Raw genomic sequence first — 12,737 nt, forward strand, 5'->3', positions numbered from 1 at the left:
TGAAGCTGGATTTTTATTTATTTATTGGAGGGAGCTGAAAACAACGGGTTTTTAATTAGCGGGCTCTATTATAATCCTTGAGCTCTGTGGGGGGAAAATGTATTTATTTTTATATAGATTTTTTTTAACATATAGAGGGTTTTATTTATAAATTTGTGTGTACAGGCAAGTCCTGCCACATCTGGCACAGTTTTGTCTGAACTTCAAATTCAGTAAAAACTTGCCCTGTCCTGTCCCAGCTCCTTCCTCCATCTCCATCCTGGAGCAACGCTGTGAATGCCCCCCAGAGATGCTGCTCAACCCCAAACTGGGGAAACTGGTGTGCTCAGCACCTTGCCAGACAGGGCTGATTTCAGACTTGGCTGCGATATTGATCCTCACTTAACATAGTAATGAGAATCTGCTTCCCTAATCAGCGAGGGAAAAATCTTATTTTCCAGCGGCTGGAAGGAAATGAGCTTTGTTGGGTTGTGGTGGCTGTGGGGTGGCACAGGGAGGAGGTGGCACTGCCTGGTCTTCACCACAGCACCGTGGGCCGTGTGTCCTTCTCTCTTTGCTCCCCAATATTTGGGGACAGCATCCATCGTGCTCGCCCTGAAGCCCTGCTTGGGTTTTTGGGATGAGCCCCACCAAAACTTCTCCTTGAACCCCCTGCTCCTCTCCAACCGCGGATCCCACATGCCAGCCCCTCAAAACCCATCCTTGCGCCTCACCTTCCTCATCCAGCGCGTTTTTGAGGAGGAAAAGCCGCATTTCCCCACGAAATTTCCCGTATTTCTCCCGATCCGCGGGCGCGCAGCCGCTGCTCCCGGCCGGGCTCCTCTCCGGCCCGTCTGGCTGACGGCAAATTGTTTTTTGATGGCTGACTCGGTATAACTGAACTCAATTTGCCTTTCAAAAGCAGCTAATAGTCGCATTAAAAAATCCATTTTCACTTGTGATTGAATTTGACGGCGGCTCAATCAATAAGCGAGCGGAGTGTTTCACACGCGGTACCGAGCGCCCGTCGCCATGGGAACGTTGGGAGCGCGGTGGTGAATCCCCTCCGATCGCTGTCACCCCGAGCTGTCACCCCGAGCTGTCACCCCAAACAGGCGCCCTGCTGCCAAGGGACGCCCTCCCGGCCCTCCTGGAAGTGATGCCGGAGGAATTTTCTTCCTCCTCCTCCTCCTCTTCGGGTGGGACGAGCGCTTCTTCGCGGCTCCAGCCTGACAGAGGTGGCACTTTGGTGGCACTGGGAATGGTGGCCCGGGAATGGTGGCACCGCGAATGGTGGCCCTGGAGTCCCCCTTTCCTTCCCAAATCTCCCAGTCTAGGGAGAGAAGAAGCCTGAGCAGCTCTGAGGTTGTGCAGGGCAGCAAGGCTGGGAGGGAGCTGCAATGAGCTGTCCTGAGGGGTTGGGTTGTTTTTTGGGGTTTTTTTTTGAGGAGGGGGAGATAATGAAGTGAGGAAATGGATATATTTATATATTTTTTTTTTAATTTTTTTTTAAACCGGGTTCACCCACGTTTGATTGAAAACGAGCGTGGTGACACTCTGCCTCCCCACAATCAAGCTGCTTCCTCTCAACCATTGTTTGGTCTCTTCCTATTGTGGTGCAAAATGGAAATGAAACGGCTCAGGCAGGAACTTTGCAATTGAGATATGATTTGGGTTTTTTTCCTAATTATTTTTTTTCTTTATATTATTTCTTTCTGAAGCAGCTTTCTGAAGGTTTTTTTAATTAGAAACACTCCCTCTGCACTCTCTGCTGTCGAGGCAGGGGAGCTTACCTGCAAGTTGAGGTGATGCCAGCGTGGGGCAGTGCCCACCTGCCCCCACCTCCCGGCTCCCCTCAGCCCGAGGGGGTCCAAAATAAAAGGAAAAAGCTGCTTTACACCAGGTTGGTGTTTTCGCTGCAGGGAGCTTGCCTGGGGCTCCAGGATGCCTTTGGTTTCTTTAAACTGCATCTCTAAGCATATTCCAACAATGTGCCCCGTCTTGGAGCTCGTTTCCATGGATTGATCCGTGCTAGAGGAAGAAAGGAGAAATCTGAGCTGAGTTTGAGCTAAAAGAGGGAAGCCAGGCACCCTGGGCTCAGTTTGAGCTGGTGACTGGAGCTCACCCCCACCGAGCACTGGATGTGATTGAACTTTGCTGCCTGCCTGGGTTAAATCTGAGTCCTTTGGCTACCTTGGCTTAAATCCTTTCCTTCCCAGCCCCCATGGCCACTGTGTGACACCCTGGTGTTTGCCCTGGGCCAGGGAGGGCTCTTGGCTGTGGCATTGCATTTCTCACCTTCCTTTCCCTTGGGGTGTCCTGTGGGGAGCTCAGAGCTGTTGGTCAGGGACCGTGGGTCAGCTGAGGCTGAGGCTGGGCCATCCCAGCCTCTCCTGTGCTCTCCTGCCATGCTGGAGGTCTGGCAGGAGGGGCTGGGAGTTCCCAGCCTTTTCACCAGAGCCATTTCCATTAACCTCACAGGCTGTGCCCACCACGGCTCCCTTGGCTGCTGCTCCTGGCTGAGGAGGATTCTCCCTCCCCACATCCCAAAATCCTGCTCCAGCACTGCCTGAGACACCTGCAGAGCTCTGGGGCAGCCTCAGGGTCAGGGCTTTGTCTCCTGACAGCTTCAGGGCTCCCCTAAACTGCAATTTCGGTGTCACCAGGAGCTGACACCTGTGTTTCATGTCACTGGAGCTGGTTTGGGAGGTTTGGGAGCAAGGAGGGAGCTGTGGCCTCTTCCACCCAGGGACCTGCTCCTGCCACCTCTGCTCAGCAGCCCCAGCCAAGCTGCTGTGCCCAAGCCTTGCTGCCCCTCAGGGAATCTTTCCTTGGGGTCTCCAGGGTAAGAAGAGTCTCTCCTTTTTCCCACACTTCCCTGAAAGCTGAGGATGTGACTTCACCCCCCCCAAAATCCTTCTGCTCCCCTTTGTTCCACCTGCTGTTCCCCTGGGCTGCTGACCCCACTCAGGCTGCTGATGGATACCCGCCTATTCCCCTGGGAATAGAAACCTTCTCCTGGTGGGAAGCTGCCAGCACAGAGCCTGCTGAGATCTCTGCGGGCTCCTGCACAGACCCCTGGGGGAGATAAGGAGCCCCTGACAAAGCGGGGTCTGTGTTTATCTCAGCTCCCTGCTCTCCAAGCCGCCCGGGCCCGGCTCCAGCGCTGCCGGAGATGGTTCCCGGTGTTCCTTTTTTCCCTGACACAAAGCTGCCGAGGTGTAATAAGGCGGGGGGAAGGCGATAAGCTGCTGGGTCAGCTCTGCGTGCCGCCGCAGCACGTGTGCTGTCTGCAGCCTTCGGGAGCTGCGGCTCAGGGACAGCTCGCTGGGGAATTCATCCCGGAATCCTCCGTGCTGCGGCTCCTGTGGGGAGCAGGGACAGCGTCCTCGTCACCGTGATGCCTTTCTGGGGCTAGCTAAAAAACAGGGGCTAGTGAAATTAAGGGAATAAAAAGTGGTTGTATTAATTGAAGTGTATTTGGGGCAGAAGTTCCAGGTACGTTTTAGGCAGTCAAAGCCTCCCCAGGGGCTACACCCTAAAAAATGGACGATGGGTGATGGATTTTCACACTTTTATAAGCTTAGTCCATTTGCATATTGGGGGTTAACCTTCCAATTACAGCTTCAGCTAATGAAGTCATTTACCCCAAGTTTGCTTCCCCCCAACTCACTTTTGTTTCCATCTCTCAGGGCCTGAGGCAGTGAGGTTTCCTTGATTCCCAGGCCTGGAGAGGAATTGTTTTGTCAAAATGGGAAAGCAGCAGCTCACACTGTGTATGGAGTTTAGAGTTATACACGAAAGAATTACAGGATTACAAATATATGAAAAATACCTAAGCTAAAATCCTAAGGCATCAATGGCTGGGCCCCATCAGCTTGGCTGGGGACCCCCAGTGCCAGCCACTAAATCTGGGGTTGGTCTTTATCCCAGGGATTGGGAAACAGAGGAGGAATGATCCCTTAGAGGAAACGAGGAGCAGGGATTAAATGATTTGCTGGAGTCGTGCAGAGATCTCCCAACGCTTGGGTGGCGAGCTCGGGGCGGTGGCAGAGCTCGGGGTTGAGGTTTACAGTTTGTGATGAGGCTTAACAAGCTCGGCTGGAAGAGCTCAGAGGAAGGAAATGGCATTGCAGAGGGTGAGAGCGTGGAGCTCTGAACTAAATCCAGTCAGACTGAGCTGTGCCACGTTCTGGGCCACGCCGTGCCAGGCCAGAGGCTCCTGAGGATGAGAACTGGCCCAGGTCTGCTGAATCCACTTAAACAGACTTTGCTGCTGGGCCTGAGTGTTCCCAGTGCTGCTGTCGAGCTCTGCAGAGGAGCTGTGTGACAAGGGACAAACCTTCCCTGATGCCAGCTGGCATCCCTCCATCAAAGTCAGCCAGGATAAAGGATGTTCTCCCCAGAGCAGAGGCTCCAGCAGCCGTGGCTGTGGCTCCCTGGAATACCTGTCTCCCACCTCTGGCATCCATCCTGCAGCCAATTGATTTGTGTGTGTTTACATGATCAAAGCAAGCCTCAGGACCTGATGTGGGAAATGATTTCCTGTCTTACACGGCCCTGGGATAACTTCCAGATCTTTCCCCTTTGCAGTTGCTTGGAGAGAAGTTAACTCGTGGGTCTGGCAATAATACAGCAATAAATTAAATAAATTAACGTTGGAGGAGCAGGAAAGGTTGGGCAGTGTTGGCACTGGGATTAATTAGCGGCCAGCAATTGCTGTGTGTGACAGGGACCTGTCCTGTGTGAATGCTGATGCATTCACACAGGCCTGGAACAAGGTGCCAGTGGAACAGGAAAGCATCAATCCCAGCAGGCATTTTCCTTCTGTCTTCCTCACTGCTACCCTCTGCCTGGGGCTTATCTATGTGCCAAAGGGCTCCTTGTCCGTTAATGGAGCTTCCAGGAGAAATGAGGCCCTGGTGATTGCATTCCGTCCATCTCCCCTGCCCTTTCCACCCCAATAATCTCCTAATGCACTGGCCAATTTGAGCCACATTTGAGGCAAGAATCTTGGGAATGTGCTGTTGGTAACTTAGCCCAATCCTTCTGTTGACAGCAGAGAAAGGGGAGTTGATCTCCGAGGTCACTGGGCCAGGAGCAGTTTCCCTGTTTCAGAGCTGTTCCACAGCCAGGGATAAGGAGTGCAAGTTGTCTGCTGATATCCATGGCCATATCTCAAAGCAATTGATAGCAAAGGGCTAAGAAATAAGATAATTTAGAAATTAAAGGTATTTTCCCCTCCCCTGTCTTTTTTCTTAGAGAGCTCTCTCCTGACAATCCCTGCCACAATCCTTCCAAGCAAAATCTGCTGACCAGGCAGCCTTTTGACCCCATGCTTGTAGGATGAATGCCTGGCTCCAGAGCCCCTTTCCCTGCAGACCCTTTCCCTTTCGCCAGCAGAGCCCTCACAAAAACCCAGAGAAAAGCATATTTTTGGCAATTCCTTCAGGACACCCTTGCTGAGGAGGGAGAGCTGTTCCTAAGGGTGTTTTATTCCTCCCTGGAACGCGTCAGCCTTCAGCAAGTGGGTTGGAGATGACGTCTGGGTGCTGAGGAGCAGCGAGCACACATGGAGACTGCTCCTTCCCTGTGTCCCCAGCTCTGGGGGACGTGCCAGGCTCTGGCAGGGCTCTGAGCCTGGTGACTCAAGGCTTTGGCACCTGCCTGCTGCTCCATCCTGGCTGCAGAGCCGTGCCTGGCTGGCAGAGGGGACGTGCCTGGCGACAGAGGAGGAAGGGAGACATCTCTTGTGAGGGATGCTCAGCCAGCCCTGCTGGACCTGCAGGCTGTCCTACAGCCAGGCAGCTGAGCCAGGAGAGCTCCTGCACTTTCTGACCTGTTTTTATGGCCTTTTGTGGCTGCTGTCTGTGGGGCTGGTGAGAGCAGAAATGTTTTCCTGGGACAGGGAAAAGCCTGGTGCTGACTGAGATTTCTGGGCAGCCAGATAGATCCTGCTGCCCATCAACCTCATTCCCCAAACCCCAATAAACCTGCAGCTTCCTGCAGCCCTCCCCAGACAGGAGACTCAGACAGATGTTTGCCAGCTGTGTTAAAGCACCACAGCTCCTTGGTTTAGCTCCTGGCTGGCTGCAGGGCTGTGAAGTGTCTGCTGCCGGTGCCTGCTGTGCCTTTGCCTTCTGTTTTCTGCAGAAGTGCTGGGAAAGGAGCTGGGATGAGCTCCTGGAGGGTGTTTGTGTGGGGAGGGCTGGCTGAGACCTCACAGCTCCAATTGTGCTGTTAATGGCGAGGGAAAGAAAACATTGTTGGGGATCTTTTCACTAATACAAACACGGCAGAATTTATCTATGCCACTAAATGCCTTAAACCGTGTCTGGGGGAGGAGAAAAAGGAGGAGGAGGCGGCAGGGCAGCTCCTAATGGCAGTGCTGGCATGTCCAGCTGCTGGCTGGCAGCGTGGCAGGGGCTGTGCCATTCAGATGATGCTCTGTACTGCAGCATGGCTGCTGGAGCTCTGAGCGATTCATGAGCCACTGCTGGCTGCGTGTTTGTGCCGGGTATAAACTCTCCCCAGGGGCAGCAGAGTGTGTTTGAATGCCTTGTTTTGATAGGGCGTCGCTGCCGGGTTTTAGCATGCACGGAGCCGCAGCCTGTGCCTGGGATCTGCCTTTGTGCGAGGATCAAGAGATGTGAGCCACCCTCTTTTGTGAGCTCCAGGAAAAGAGGCCTGCCTGGTTCTGTGCCTCTGCGTGTGCTCAGTGTGTGTGGGAAGGGATTGTTGTTATTTTTATTTACTATCCCTGGTTAAGCACCGGTCAAAGATCTGTTTGTTTTTTTTTTTTTTTTTTTTTTTTTTTTGCATGCCTAGTCCTAATTACAGCATGGGCACGTTTGTTTTCTGTGAGAAGCTAAGCTCTAAAGCAATTTTCATCTGTGCCTTTGTTTTCATCCCCCTGCAATGTGAGAGATCTGAGCAGCTGTCTCGGGTGTTTTGCTCAAAGTGAAGAACAAGCCCTAGTGAGAAGGGCAGCTGGAAAGAGAGATTAATTAACCTGGCCTTGGTTGGCCTTGTAAACAGGGGGAGAAATCTCTCTCAAACTGCTTGTTGCTTATTTAGCTTGTAAAAAGCTGCCTGATCTCGCACTCAGTCTTAATCCAATCTTCCTTCTCACAAAGCTAATTGCCAGGAATGTGCCTGCACATCTCTGGTGTCCTTCTCTTCCTGGCCAGCTTTGCCAGCTGTGGGCCAAGGTGATGGAGAAGTCCCCGTGTCCTTTCCTTGGCTGCAGAACAGACAGCAAAACTCCACTCATCAAGGCCATTCATCTTGATAATCCTGCGAAGATTCTCGTGCAAAACTGGGGAGAGGGGCGGGGAGCAGAGGTGGTGGTGGTGGAGACTGTCCCTGCTCTGCTCCCACTGGATTTACAGCGTGATGTAATTAAATGGAGGCTGGGTAGTCAGAGCCATTGATTTTCATCAGAGGCAACCTTGCTGTGTTATCAGAAGTGAGTAATCCCTCCTCTGGAGAGCAGACATTGATAGATCAATAGGAGAGAACATGCTGTACCTCCTGGCAGCTCCATCAACCTTGGAGCCAGAGCTCTCAAGGGCACCAGGGTTCCTGTTCTCCTGCTCCCAAAGCCTCCTCGCTTCCTTCCCTGCAGTTCCTGCACTTCTCCATCCTTGGTCTGAGGTTCTCATCAGCCCCAGACTGAGATTCCTCGTCTCCCTAGAAGTTCTGGTGTTTCCCTCCCTCCCCATGGGACAATCTGCCATTAAAAGGATCTCCCTCTTGGTTTGACTGCAGTAATTGCTGTGTTGGATCTCTTATTTCTAAGGGCCTGGCACAGGAGAGCTCCTTCTAGACTTGGACTGGCTTTATAAACCAGGTGCTTGGCTTTTTGGAAAGCAAAATGGAGGGAAGACCTCAGGAGGGACCTGGACCAGGATATTTAACCCATGGAAAGAGTTTGGTGACAGTGGAAGGCGTGGATTTTGTGTTTGAGCAGATTCTGGCATCCTCCTGGAAAACAGGGCTCTGAATGCTTGGCTGAGACTGAAGGCTGGTAGGGCAGCGAGCTGAGATGGTTATTGATTTTGATTTTTAGTAAACAAACCTAAAGAGCAGGTTTTTATCTAAAGATGGGAGTCAGCAGAAGTTTTAATGCCATTAAGTGCTGGATACACAACTTGGCTGCAGCAATGCTCGGCCACATCTCCCAGAGGAAGGCGCTTGGGACAGCAGGGAAAGGCGCTGGTGTGAGAAGAATTAAAGACTATCAAGGCTGTTACAACCCCCTCCGAGCTCTGCTGTTGAGACTTGTGATAACAGAGTTGTTTTTGAAGATTTCATGCAAAGCTGCTCCTGGCTGGGGAGTGAGAAGATGCTACGCTGGCTGCAAATTGTCTTGATGGAAAATAGTGGTACTTTGGCCATTAGCTGCATGAACAACCACTTTGTTCTGCTCTCTAATCGCTTTGCCTATACATAATTTGGTGCCTAACACACCACTGCAAATACTGTGATTATTCTTAACAGTCATATACAGTACATATAATTTGAGGGTGAATGTGGGAGCTGTCAGGAGGAAATGTCTGGGCTGTGAGCAGCTGAAGGTCATGTCACTGCAGTGGTAACTCTTTCTTGTGCTGGGTGTTGAGAATGAGAGCAAATCCTCTGTGCCAGGAGGTCTTGATCCATGTGGGGAAAACAGGGAGGAAAATAGAGAGCACATGTGGCAGGAGCTGTGGGATGTCAGTGTCTGCTTCCATCCATATCTGCTTTGGAGAAAGTTTTGTCCTAGGAAGTGTCAGCTGTGGCTTTCTGGCAGGATGTGTGTGACCAGGCTGTAAGGACAGCTCTGTCCCCTGGTGGGTGGCATTTCCCTGGCACAGCCCTGTCCCCCTGTGCTTCCACAGTGTGGGATTGTGCCATGAGCACGGGCAGCTGGAGCTTCCCTTTGCCACAGGAGCAGAGGAGAAGTTGTTTAAGCCTCACCTGGAATTAAAACTTGACAAAGAATCAGCTTTGCCTCATTGTCACAAGATCAATTGGGTTGAAAAAGACCTCCAAGATCACCGAGTAACCCTTGAGTTTATAGGAGACTGTGTTCCCTCTCTGTGTGACAACGGGGCCTGCTGTGTCTATCCCAGACAATATTCCTCCCTCTCCTCATGGAGCACATGAATGAAATGCTGCAATCCAGGAGGCAGAGTCCTGGGAAGCATCAAAACCCTGACAACATTTTCCCTTCCCTCCTCAGTCACAGGGAGACAATCCAAGGCAGTCCACGCTCAGGCTGCAGTCTGACACTGTCCCCCTGCAGAGGGTACAAAAGAGCCTGGAGTGGTTCCCTGGCTCAGTGACACTTTTCCCTTGCTCTGAAGCTTTCCAGCGGGGACTGAGCAGCTGGTGGGACTTGCTGGGACATCACACAGAGCCCACCCCCCTCAACTCCTGCCTCCAGGAAACCTGGCAGGGACCAAGCATTGCCAGCAACCTGCAAATGCTTGGGATGCAAATCCAGCCTTTTGCCTTGGCTCAGCCATGGCTGGAAAATGAAACTTTGGGAAGGTACCTGACCCTGTGGCTCCTGCAGAACTGGAGGGGTGTGTGGGAGGAGGCTCCCACTGGGATTGACTGACTCCTTGGTGTTTCTGCAGCAGGTGATGAAGGCTCAGTAAAGCAACCAAAAGGTTCCTGTGGCTTGGGTGTCCTGAGCCCTCAAAACATCACCCGTGATGTTATGGAGCTGTGACAAGGAAGAAACACCCCCACACCCCATGCACCTCCTCTCCTCTCCTCTCCTCTCCTCTCCTCTCCTCTCCTCTCCTCTCCTCTCCTCTCCTCTCCTCTCCTCTCCTCTCCTCTCCTCTCCTCTCCTCTCCTCTCCTCTCCTCTCCTCTCCTCTCCTCTCCTCTCCTCTCCTCTCCTCTCCTCTCCTCTCCTCTCCTCTCCTCTCCTCTCCTCTCCTCTCCTCTCCTCTCCTCTCCTCTCCTCTCCTCTCCTCTCCTCTCCTCTCCTCTCCTCTCCTCTCCTCTCCTCTCCTCTCCTCTCCTCTCCTCTCCTCTCCTCTCCTCTCCTCTCTCATTCTGGCTGTCCCTTTTTCCCAAGAGAGCTTTGCAGGCAAAGTCCTTCCCTGTGCTGGGGTTGTGCATCCCTCGCTGGCCCCACTGGCTGTGCAGGGAGGGATTTGGATCAAACAGTGCTCCTTCAGCATCAGGTGTGCCTGGTGAAGGTGAGATCTGAGAAGGGTGGATGTGGAGAGTGAGTAATTGGAGGCCAAGAGGCAAAAAAGTGTCTGACAGAACAGGATTGATTTGAAGCTTTTCACTGGAACACTTGCAAAAAAAAAAAAAAATCAATGCTTATTCCCTGGACTTGAGAGTGTGTTTACTGTATTCAGCAGCCAGCATTAAAAGTGAATTCCAGCAATTGCAATTACAGCTTTCTCCTTCGTTGCCATCCCCCCTCTCCCCCCAATCCCTCTTTCCCCCCCTCGCTGCTTGGCTTTCGTCGTGTTTTGGAGCCTAAGGCAAAGCTAATGCAGTCAAACTGAGAGTGGTTTTATAAATTGTAAAGCCCACCTTCCTCCCCAGCCCCTGGGGATTTGCTTTTCCCGAGCGCTGTCAGAGCCGATTCAGGGAGGTGCCCGGCCGGGGAGGAGGGACCGGCTCGTCCCGGTGCTGCCGGAGCTCCCTGAGGGACATTTCCAGTTCCAGAGCCTGGAACACGGAGTGGGGCAGCTGGGGGAGGGATGGGATGGGATGGGATGGGATGGGATGGGATGGGATGGGATGGGATGGGATGGGATGGGGGAAGCTGTGTGGGCAGGACTCTCGGAGCCTCTCCCGCACCCAGTGGAGCTCCCCCATCCAGGGCACAGCCACCCACGCAGGGTGCCCAGTGCTCCCCCGCAGACCCTCCTGACTGGTCCCAGTAGAGGGCACTGATGTCTGCGCTCTGAGCACGTTCATTAACCTTTAATTAACGCGCCGAGTCCCGCACTGGTGCCAGCTCTGAGCGCAGAGTGGGTGAATGGTGTGAGGAAAGCATCGAGTGCGGGGTCCCCAGGACAGGCTCCAGGACGGACAACTTGGGGCATTGTCCCAGGGCACGAAAATGAACTTGGCTGGGTTTTGGGTTCTATTTCTGCTGCAGCTGCTGAGGAGGGAACTGGAGCCCCCCTGCTCAGTTCGGGCACGGAGCCATCCAGCTCTGGGGTGGGAGGCTCGAGTTGGGCTCGGGGTGTGAAGGCAAAGAGCTCAGCTTGAGCTGGGGGGGCAAAGAGCCCTCGCTGGGGCTTGGAAAGGGAGTGGATTTCATCTGGAAATCGCTGGTGGGGAAAATAAAATATGGAAAATCAAGAAATCATTGTTCCTGTTCTGCTTTTCTGACTGTAATTTTTTTTTGGTTAAGCCAATTTTTAATTTTTTTTAATTTTTTTTTTTTTTTATGTGAGCCTGTGTGGAATAAAACAAGGGACTGCTGTCTGTGTGCTGCCTGTGCTTTCCATCTTTGTATTGATCTAATCTGCCTTTCAGAAGCACTTCCAAAAGTGCATGAACCTGCTGCTTCTGGGTGTAACAGAAGCTTCTGAGTTTTGTTGTTGTTATAGTTTTGGATTTCTTTGGTTTTTTGTTTTTTTTAAATTGATGCTCCTGCCAGTTTAATCCAAAAGCTGGAGCTGCTTCCCACCCAGCCCCATGGGATTCCCGGGGGTGCAACCAAGACCCTGCTCAGCCCTTCAGGAAAATCTGCCAGGAGAGGTGGGAAATTCTGTGGGAGGGGAAGAATCCCTGTGCAAAGAAGGGGAAGGAGCTGGGAAAGGCCAGGGTGCTGCTGTGGAAGTGTGCTCTGAAAGTGAGATGTGGCCTGCAGCTCCCAAACCATTGCCAGGCAGGATTTTGGCAGCTCAGGGAAGGCTCCAGCAGCCGGACTGCCCGAGGCAGCTTGGACAGGCAGCACCTGGAGCGTTCAGCCCCTTCCTTGCCTTTGCTCTGGGCTCTGAGTGCTTTGCATGCACTTAATTCCAAAGCCAGAGCTTGAGGGAAATGTTTTTCCTCTTGATTTGGAGGGACGTGCAGCCAGGCACCGGGAAATGGACTCGGTGATGGCCTGACATGAATGAATTCCGTGCCCGAATTCCGTGCCCCGTTTTCCTTGGGGAGGCCGTGGAGATGGAAAAATCCTGCTGAGCTTTCAGAGCGAGGCCCTGGTGCTCGTTTGCATGTGAGCAGCATGGATGGCCCGGGGCTGGGGCTGCAGCCCCTTCTGCTCGGTTACATTGCCAGTCCTGAGCAGACAAACACACATTTTATTGGTCTTGGTGACTCCAGGCAGGTCCCCAGGCTGCTGGTGACACTGCCATGTGCTCCAGAGCTTTCCAAGAGCAGCTCCAGCTCCAGAGCTTTCCCCAGGAAGTCGCTGGAGATGGTGCTGAGCCAAACCCTGCCTTTCCCAGGCACTGTGTGCAGTGTTTGTTTTCCTGAGTCCCTGACTGAAGTTGCCTATACAGCGAATAAATATTGATTTAAACTCAGCTGCTGAAAGAAGACCCTGGTGAAGCTGAGGAATTCCTTTTTCCAGCTGTTTGCAAGAGCAGGGGATGGATGTAGAGGAAGGGGAGCTGCTGCAGGAGCTCCTTTTCAGTGCCCTCATCTCCTCTCTGCCTCTCAGGCTGTGACAGCACAGTGCTGCAGGAAAAAAAAAATATCAGTCCTCTGGTCAAATCCCATTCCAGATTGGAAAAATATCTTCATTTGTCTTGAGAGGAAAAAACAGATTTGGGTTTG

Source organism: Sturnus vulgaris, chromosome 29 (assembly GCF_052056855.1).
Source record: "Sturnus vulgaris isolate bStuVul1 chromosome 29, bStuVul1.hap1, whole genome shotgun sequence".
Classification (NCBI taxonomy): Eukaryota; Metazoa; Chordata; class Aves; order Passeriformes; family Sturnidae; genus Sturnus; species Sturnus vulgaris.